A 10,000-nucleotide genomic window follows, 5' to 3' on the forward strand; every position below is an offset into this window, starting at 1 on the left:
CTGCCCGTCTGCACACCCTGCCTCGACATGGCTCAGCTGACCTCAGCCCCACACCCTGCCTCGACATGGCTCAACTGACCTCAGCCCCAACACACCCCTGCCTCGACATGGCTCAACTGACCTCAGCCCCAACACACCCTGCCTCGACATGGCTCAACTGACCTCAGCCCCAACACCCTGCCGACATGGCTCAACTGACCTCAGCCCCAACACACCCTGGCTCGACATGGCTCAACTGACCTCAGCCAACACACCCTGCCTCGACATGGCTCAACTGACCTCAGCCCCAACACACCCTGCCTCGACATGGCTCAACTGACCTCAGCCCCAACACACCCTGCCTCGACATGGCTCAACTGACCTCAGCCCCAACACACCCTGCCTCGACATGGCTCAACTGACCTCAGCCCCAACACACCCTGCCTCGACATGGCTCAACTGACCTCAGCCCCAACACACCCTGCCTCGACATGGCTCAACTGACCTCAGCCCCAACACACCCTGCCTCGACATGGCTCAACTGACCTCAGCCCCAACACACTCGTCTTATGGCACATTGTTCCTTCTGGGCTCAGCGCTCTGGCAACACACGACTGACTGCCTGGCAGGCTGCCTCAGGGTCGGAGAGAGGAAGTCTAGAGACAGAACTGGATGAAGGGAGGAGAGAGGGGGAGAGAGGAGAGGGAGGGGGAGGAGTCTAGAGACAGAACTGGATGAAGGGAGAGAGAGGGAGAGGGGAGTCTAGAGACAGAACTGGATGAAGGGAGAGGAGAGGAGAGGGGAGTCTAGAGACAGAACTGAATGGAGGGGGAGGGGGAGTCTAGAGGAACTGGAGAGGAGAGGAGAGGGGGAGTCTAGAGACAGAACTGGATGAAGGGAGAGGAGAGAGGAGAGGGGGAGGAGACAGAACTGAGTCTAGAGACAGAACTGGATGAAGGGAGAGGAGAGAGAGGAGAGGGGAGTCTAGAGACAGAACTGGATGAAGGGAGAGGAGAGAGGAGAGGGGGAGTCTAGAGACAGAACTGATGAGGGAGAGGAGAGAGGAGGGGGAGTCTAGAGACAGAACTGGATGAAGGGAGAGGAGAGAGGAGAGGGGGAGTCTAGAGACAGAACTGAATGAAGGGAGAGGAGAGGAGAGTCTAGAGACAGAACTGGATGAGGGAGAGGAGGGAGTCTAGAGACAGAACTGAATGAAGGAGAGGAGAGGGAGAGGAGAGAGGACAGAACTGATGGGGAGGGGAGAAGAGAGGAGGAGGAGGGGGAGTCTAGAGACAGAACTGGAAGGGAGAGGAGAGAGGAGAGGGGAGTGAAGGGAGAGGAGAGAGGAGAGAGGGGGAGTCTAGAGACAGAACTGGATGAAGGGAGAGGAGAGAGGAGAGGGGGAGTCTAGAGACAGAACTGAATGAAGGGAGGAGGAGAGAGGAGAAGGGGGAGTCTAGAGACAGAACTGAATGGAGGGAGAGGGGGAGAGAGAGAGGGGGAGTCTAGAGACAGAACTGGATGAAGAGAGAGGAGAGAGTCTAGAGAGAGGAGAGAGAGGAGAGAGTCTAGAGACAGAACTGAATGGAGGGAGAGGAGAGGGGAGGGGGAGTCTAGAGACAGAACTGGATGAAGGGAGAGGAGAGGGGGAGTCTAGAGACAGAACTGGATGAAGAGAGAGAGAGAGAGGGGAGTCTAGAGACAGAACTGGGAGTCTAGAGACAGAACTGGATGAAGGGAGAGGAGAGGAGAGGGGAGTCTAGAGACAGAACTGGATGAAGGAGAGGAGAGGGACAGGAGGGGGAAATGGCACCCTATATAGGGAATAGGGTGCCATTTGGGATGCTAAGAATGTAATGCATAATCTGAAGTGTAGGCCCAAATCTGTCGTTCATATAATTTATAATCTGAAGTCCTAGACTAGGCCCAAATCTGTCGCTCATATAATTTATAATCTGAAGTCCTAGACTAGGCCCAAATCTGTCATTCATATAATTTATAATCTGAAGTCCTAGACTAGGCCCAAATCTGTCGCTCATATCATTTATAATCTGAAGTCCTAGACTAGGCCCAAATCTGTCGCTCATATCATTTATAATCTGAAGTCCTAGACTAGGCCCAAATCTGTCGCTCATATCATTCATAATCTGAAGTCCTATACTAGGCCCAAATCTGTCACTCATATCATTCATAATCTGAAGTCCTAGACTAGGCCCAAATCTGTCACTCATATAATTTATAATCTGAAGTCCTAGAAATCTGTTACTCATATAATTTATAATCTGGTCCCAAAATCTGTCATTCATATAATTTATAATCTTATAATCTGTCACTCATATAATTTATAATCTGAAGTCCTAGACTAGAAATCTGTCCCAAATCTCATATATAATTTATAATCTGAAGTCCCAAATCTGTCACTCATATCATTTATAATCTGAAGTCCTAGACTAGGCCCAAATCTGTCACTCATATAATTTATAATCTGAAGTCCTAGACTAGGCCCAAATCTGTCACTCATATAATTTATAATCTGAAGTCCTAGACTAGGCCCAAATCTGTCACTCATATAATTTATAATCTGAAGTCCTAGACTAGGCCCAAATCTGTCACTCATATCATTTATAATCTGAAGTCCTATACTAGGCCCAAATCTGTCACTCATATAATTTATAATCTGAAGTCCTAGACTAGGCCCAAATCTGTCACTCATATAATTTATAATCTGAAGTCCTATACTAGGCCCAAATCTGTCACTCATATAATTTATAATCTGAAGTCCTATACTCGGCCCAAATCTGTCGTTCAAAGCAAAGCCAAGCTATGAGGCAGGAAACTAGCAGCATACTTCTATTACCATATGGGTGCCATGCCAACAGCAACAGGCTGGTGGTTTGATGTTCTTGGTAGGAATGACCCAATTTAAAATGAAAACGAGATGGTGAAATATGAATAAGGCCCATTGATGTGAGGACCAGAGGAGAGCACATGTTGGTCATCATGACCCGACCAGCCTCAACACATTCTCTTTAATTAACTCAGTTGAACTCTTCCACCGTCTCTAGTCTGCATGTAATTAGAAGAGATTAGCTGAGAGGAGAGGTAATGAGCAACATATTCCCTGGTACAGGCTCAAAGTAACTGCTTGTTAAGACTACTCCTCGGCTGGCTTAGAAGAGGAAACCACTTTCTCTTCATGCCACTGCACTTCACCAAATTGGATATTCACCCAATATATATTCACCCAATATATATTCACCCAATATTCATCCAGTTGATTCATAATAACCATTTCAAGTTGAGATAATAAATAAATAACAATATGGGGATGAGGTAGTTGGATGGGCTATTCACAGATGGGCTATGTACAGATGCAATGATCTGTAAGCTGCTCTGCCAGATGATGCTTAAATGCTTAAAGTTAGTGAGGGAGATATGAGTCTCCAGCATCAGTGATTTTTGTAATTTGTTCCAGTCATTGGCAGCAGAGAACTGGAAGGAAAGGCGGCCGAAGTAGGTGTTGGCTTTGCGGCTGACCAGTGAAATATACCTGCTGGAGCGCATGCTCCGTTTGGGTGTTGGTATGGTGACCAGTGAGCTGAGATAAGGCAGGGCTTTACCGAGCAAAGACTTATAGATGACCTGGAACCTGTGGTTTGGCGACGAATATGTAGCGAGGGCCAGCCAACGAGAGCATACAGGTCGCAGTGGTGGGTAGTATATGGGGCTTTAGTGACAAAACGTATGGCACTGTGATAGACTGCATCCAATTTGCTGAGTAGAGTGTTGGAGGCTATTTTGTAAATGACATTGCCGAAGTCAAGGATTGGTAGGATGGTCAGTTTTACGAGGGTATGTTTGGCAGCATGAGTGAAGGATGCTTTGTTGCGAAATAGGAAGCTGATTCTGGATTTAATTTTGGATTGGAGATGCTTGATGTGAGTCTGGAAGGAGAGTTTACAGTCTAACCAGACACCTAGGTATTTGTAGTTGTCCACATATTCTAAGTCAGAACCGTACAGAGTAGTGATGCTGGACGGGCGAGCAAGTGCGGGCAGCGATCGGTTGAAGAGCATGCATTTAGTTTTACTTGCATTTAAGAGCAGTTGGAGGCCACGGAAGGAGAGTTGTATGGCATTGAAGCTCGTCTGGAGGTTTGTTAACACAGTGTCCAAAGAAGGGCCAGAAGTATACAGAATGGTGTCGTCTGCGTAGAGGTGGATCAGATGATCACCAGCAGCAAGAGCAACATCATTGATGTATACAGAGAAAAGAGTCGGCCCGAGAATTGAACCCTGTGGCACCCCCATAGACTGCCAGAGGTCCGGACAACAGGCCCTCTGATATAACATACTGAACTGTGTCTGAGAATTAGTTGGTGAACCAGGCAGTCATTTGAGAAACCAAGGGTGTTGAGTCTGCCGATAAGAATGCTGTGATTGACAAAAACTGCCCTGGCCAGGTCGATGAATACGGCTGCACAGTATTGTCCTTTATTGATGGCGGTCATGATATTGTTTAGGACCTAGAGCGTGGCTGAGGTGTACCCATGACCAGCTCGGAAACCAGATTGCATAGCGGAGAAGGTAAGGTGGGATTCAAAATGGTCAGTGATCTGTTTGTTAACTTGGCTTTTGGAGACTTTAGAAAGGGCAGGATGGATACAGGTCTGTAACAGTTTGGGTCTAGAGTGTCTCCCCTTTGAAGAGGGGATGACCGCAGCAGCTTTCCAGTCTTTAGGGATCTCAGACGATACAAAAGAGAGGTTGAACAGGCAATTAATATTGGTTGCAACAATGGCAGCGGATAATTTTAGAAAGATTGTCTAGCTGATTTGTCCAGATTGTCTATCCCAGCTGATTTGTAGGGGTCCAGATTGTCTATCCCAGCTGATTTGTAGGGGTCCAGATTGTCTATCCCAGCTGATTTGTAGGGGTCCAGATTGTCTATCCCAGCTGATTTGTAGGGGTCCAGATTGTCTATCCCAGCTGATTTGTAGGGGTCCAGATTGTCTATCCCAGCTGATTTGTAGGGGTCCAGATTGTCTATCCCAGCCAGATGATTTGTTTGTAGGGGTCCAGATTGTCTATCCCAGCTGATTTGATTTGTAGGGTAGGGGTCCAGATTGTCTATCCCAGCTGATTTGATTTGTCTATCCCAGCTGATTTGGTCCAGATTGTCTATCCCAGTTGATTTGTAGGGGTCCAGATTGTCTATCCCAGCTGATTTGTAGGGGTCCAGATTGTCCAGATTGTCTATCCCAGCTGATTTGTAGGGGTCCAGATCCAGATTGTCCAGATTGTCTATCCCAGCTGATTTGTAGGGGTCCAGATTTGTAGGGGTCCAGATGTCTATCCCAGCTGATTTGTAGGGGTCCAGATTGTCTATCCCAGCTGATTTGTAGGGGTCCAGATTGTCTATCCCAGCTGATTTGTAGGGGTCCAGATTGTCTATCCCAGCTGATTTGTAGGGGTCCAGATTGTCTATCCCAGCTGATTTGTAGGGGATTGTCTATCCCAGCTGATTTGTCCAGATTGTCTATCCCAGCTGATTTGTAGGGGTCCAGATTGTCTATCCCAGCTGATTTGTAGGGGTCCAGATTGTCTATCCCAGCTGATTTGATTTGTCTATCCCAGCTGATTTGTAGGGGTCCAGATTGTCTATCCCAGCTGATTTGTAGGGGTCCAGATTGTCTATCCCAGCTGATTTGATTGTCTAGCTGGGGGGTCCAGATTGTCTATCCCAGCTGATTTGTAGGGGTCCAGGGCTGATTTGTAGGGGTCCAGATTGTCTATCCCAGCTGATTTGTAGGGGTCCAGATTGTCTATCCCAGCTGATTTGGGGTCCAGATTGTCTATCCCAGCTGATTTGTCCAGATTTGTATCCAGATTGTCCAGCTGATTTGTAGCTCTTTGATTTGTAGGGGTCAGAACAGCAGATATCTGGATGTGGATGAAGGAGAAATGGGGGAGGCTTGGGCAAGTTGCTGTGGGGGGTACAGTGCTGTTGACCGGGATAGGGGTAGCCAGGTGGAAAGCATGGCCAGCTGTAGAAAAATGCTTATTGAAATTCTCGATTATCGTAGATTTATCGGTGGTGACAGTGTTGCAGTGGGCAGCTGGGAGGAGGAGGTGCTCTTATTCTCCATGGATTTATCGGTGGTGACAGTGTTTCCTAGCCTCAGTGCAGTGGGCAGCTGGGAGGAGGAGGTGCTCTTATTCTCCATGGACTTTCCAGTGTCCCAGAACCTTTTGGAGTTTGTGCTACAGGATGCAAATTTCTGTTTGAAAAAGCTAGCCTTTGCTTTCCTAACTGCCTGTGTATATTGGATGTATACAATATGTTTTTGTGCTGGTCAAGGGCAGTCAGGTCTGGAGTGAACCACAGGCTATATCTGTTATTAGTTCTACATTTTTTGAATGGGGCATGCTTATTTAAGATGGTGAGGAAAGCACTTTTAAAGAATAACCAGGCATCCTCTACTGACGGAATGAGGTCAATATCCTTCCAGGATACCCGGGCCAGGTCGATTAGAAAGGTCTACTGACGGAATGAGGTCAGCAGAGGTGTATTTAGAGGGCAGGTTGGTCAGGATGATATCTATGAGGGTGCCCGTGTTTACGGATTTAGGGTTGTACCTGGTAGGTTCCATGATCATTTTTGTGATATCGAGGGCATCTAGCTTTATTTGTAGGACGGCCGGGGTGTTAAGCATATCCCAGTTTAGGTCACCTAACATTACAAACTCTGCAGACAAATGGCGGGTGGCTCATTTACATATGGTGTCCAGGGCAACAGCTGGGGGCTGAGGGGGGTCTATAACAAGCAGAAACAGTGAGAGACTTATTTCTGAAAAGGTGGATTTTTAAAAGTAGAAGCTCAAACTGTTTGGGCACAGACCTGGATAGTAAGACAGAACTCTGCAGGCTAAATCCACCCTCTTTGGCAGTTCTATCTTGAAAATGTCTACTGATGATGAATTTCTGGGTTTTATCCTTCCTAAGCAGGATTCAGACACGGCAAGGACATCTGGGTTGGCAGTGTCTAAAGCATTAAAAAACAAACTTAGAAAGGTCTGATTACTGAAAGTGCTTTATCTGACAGGGCCTGCATTTGACAGTGATGAGGGGTGGTAGATTTACTGACCGCAGACCCATCACGGACACAGGCAATAGAGGCAGTGATCGCTGAGATCCTGGTTGAAGACAGCAGAGGGGGAATATATGTAGTAATTGGGGCTACTGTGTTTAGGCTAAAGGCTAGGGCAGGTTGGTCAGGATGATATCTATGGGGTGCCCGTGTTGCTACGGCATTTAGGGTTGTACCTGGTAGGTTCCATGATAATTTTTGTGATATCGAGGGCATCAGGGCTTGGTGGAATTTGTAGGACGGCCGGGGTGTTAGAAGATCCCTGGGGTTAGTTTAGGTCACCTAACATGAGTAACTCTGCAGACAAATGTCAGTACGGGTGGCTCAGGGCCTGGGGCCGAATATGGTGTCCAGGGCAACAGCTGGGGGCTGAAAGGGTGGATTTTTAAAAGTAGAGGCTCAAAGTTTGGGCACAGACCTAGGATAGGTAAGACATAAGAACTGGTCGTCTAGTGCGTTGGGGACAGAGAATAAAAGGAGCAGATTTATGGCGTGGTAGAATAAATTCAAGGCATAATGTACAGACAATGGTATGGTTGGATGTGAGTACAGTGGAGGTAAACCTATGCGTTGGGTGAGGATGAGAGCGGTTTCGTCTCTGGAGGCACCAGTTAACCTAGGCGTGGCCTCCGACAGCATGTGTGTGGGCAGAGCTGGGTTTGACGAAAGAGCTAAGGCATTTTGAGGGGGACTGACAGTTAGCTCTACAGTGAAATAAAACAATAAAACCTAGCCAAGACAGCAGTAGACAAGGCATATTGACATTAGAGAGTTAGAGGCAATCACAGGTGTTGATCAGGTGAGCTAAGACAACAACGGGTACATGGTGGAGAATGGGCAGAGCTGGTCAGTTAGGTACGTACAGGACCTGAGTTAGAGGCTAGGGCCGACAGGTACATGGTGGAGAATGGGCAGAGCTGGTCAGTTAGGTACGTACAGGACCTGAGTTAGAGGCTGGGGCCGACAGGTAAAAAAAATGAGGTAGTCTGTTATAGATGATTTTTAACCCACTAGATTGTCTGTAATATATGATTTATAACCCACTAGATTGTCTGTAATATATGATTTTTAACCCACTAGATTGTCTGTAATATTTGATTTTTAACCCACTAGATTGTCTGTAATATATGATTTTTAACCCACTAGATTGTCTGTAATATATGATTTATAACCCTCTAGATTGTCTGTAATATATGATTTATAACCCTCTAGATTGTCTGTAATATATGATTTATAACCCTCTAGATTGTCTGTAATATATGATTTTTAACCCACTAGATTGTCTGTAATATATGATTTATAACCCACTAGATTGTCTGTAATATATGATTTTTAACCCACTAGATTGTCTGTAATATATGATTTATAACCCTCTAGATTGTCTGTAATATATGATTTATAACCCTCTAGATTGTCTGTAATATATGATTTATAACCCTCTAGATTGTCTGTAATATATGATTTTTAACCCACTAGATTGTCTGTAATATATGATTTATAACCCACTAGATTGTCTGTAATATATGATTTATAACCCTCTAGATTGTCTGTAATATATGATTTATAACCCTCTAGATTGTCTGTAATATATGATTTATAACCCTCTAGATTGTCTGTAATATATGATTTATAACCCTCTAGATTGTCTGTAATATATGATTTATAACCCTCTAGATTTTCTGTAATAGATTATTTATGATTTTTTATTATTATTTATTATTATTTATGAAGACAAATAATGTTTTATAACATCAGCATTTATTTATATTTATTTATTTAACTAGGCAAGTCAGTTAAGAACTAATTCTTATTTACAATGACGGCCTACCACCAGCAGTAATTGAATACCTACATTGAGCATAATGTCATGTGTTGCTGCTTTGCTGTGTTGTTGTCTTATAGGTCTCTCTTTATGTACTGTTGTGTTGTCTCTCTTATCGTGATGTGTGTTTTACCCTATATTATCATTTAATACATTTTCATTTTAATCCCAGCCCCCGTCCCCGCAGGAGGCATTTTGCCTTTTGGTAGGTCGTCATTGTAAGTACGGTAAGACTTTTTTGGGGCAGCTTTTTTGCCTAGTTAAATAAATAAAGGTTAAATAAATAAAATATTAGAGGCATTCACGAAGTGTCAAACTTCATGAGGTGCCAAAATCAAGTACTAAAGCCTCTTACTATATCACTATTTAAGCCATGGTGTTGCTTCTAAAAAGAGTGACTCGAATTTTATAACAAGTGAAGGGATGTAAAGAACCGAAAGGGAAAAGTTGCCTTGTGTGCTCAGTTGAGATTTATAAATGTATACAAGGTAGGCTGTTATAGACGTTGTGAGGAGCCACCTCAAACTGTACTTTTACTGATGCATCACTGTGTTTATTCACGAAATAATGTATACATTTCCATTTGATCATTGAACTGTATCAACATTAAACGTGATCCTAAAAGTGTTATTAGAACGCTTCGGTTGAAAAAAAACGTCCGTTTCAGTTGAATATGAATGTTTTAAAATATAATTAGATTTTGTTTTAAAGTAATAATCTCAAAAACCATTATCATGTTGTAAACATAAAATAAAGAGAGATAAATCTCCGCGCTTGGAGTCCTTGACAGAAGTCGCATTCCACAGACCTGACTCAAGGTGATCATTCAGTAAGAGGGAAAGATGTGTGTAATTCACCTCTCAGGAGAGAATGGATAACTCATTCTCTATTTAGCTTATTACATTATAACAATCTCTTCACCGGTCGGCCTTGGATAAAAACACTGACGCATTCACCATTCTGTAACTTTCATTTCCACAAATCGAAGCATTCAAATCTAAATGGTAGCCTACAAATAGTTCGTCTGCACAGCTCCTTTTCAATTCGACC

General features: G+C 44.5%; 1 protein-coding gene across 1 annotated transcript in view; it reads right to left on the bottom strand.

The window, feature by feature from the left end:
* The window catches only part of metrnla (meteorin like, glial cell differentiation regulator a), a 28,521-nt gene that overhangs the window by 18,119 nt on the left and 402 nt on the right, over window positions 1–10,000 (bottom strand). The window lies entirely within an intron of this gene.

This window comes from Oncorhynchus keta, chromosome 5 (genome assembly GCF_023373465.1).
Source record: "Oncorhynchus keta strain PuntledgeMale-10-30-2019 chromosome 5, Oket_V2, whole genome shotgun sequence".
Lineage (NCBI taxonomy): Eukaryota > Metazoa > Chordata > Actinopteri > Salmoniformes > Salmonidae > Oncorhynchus > Oncorhynchus keta.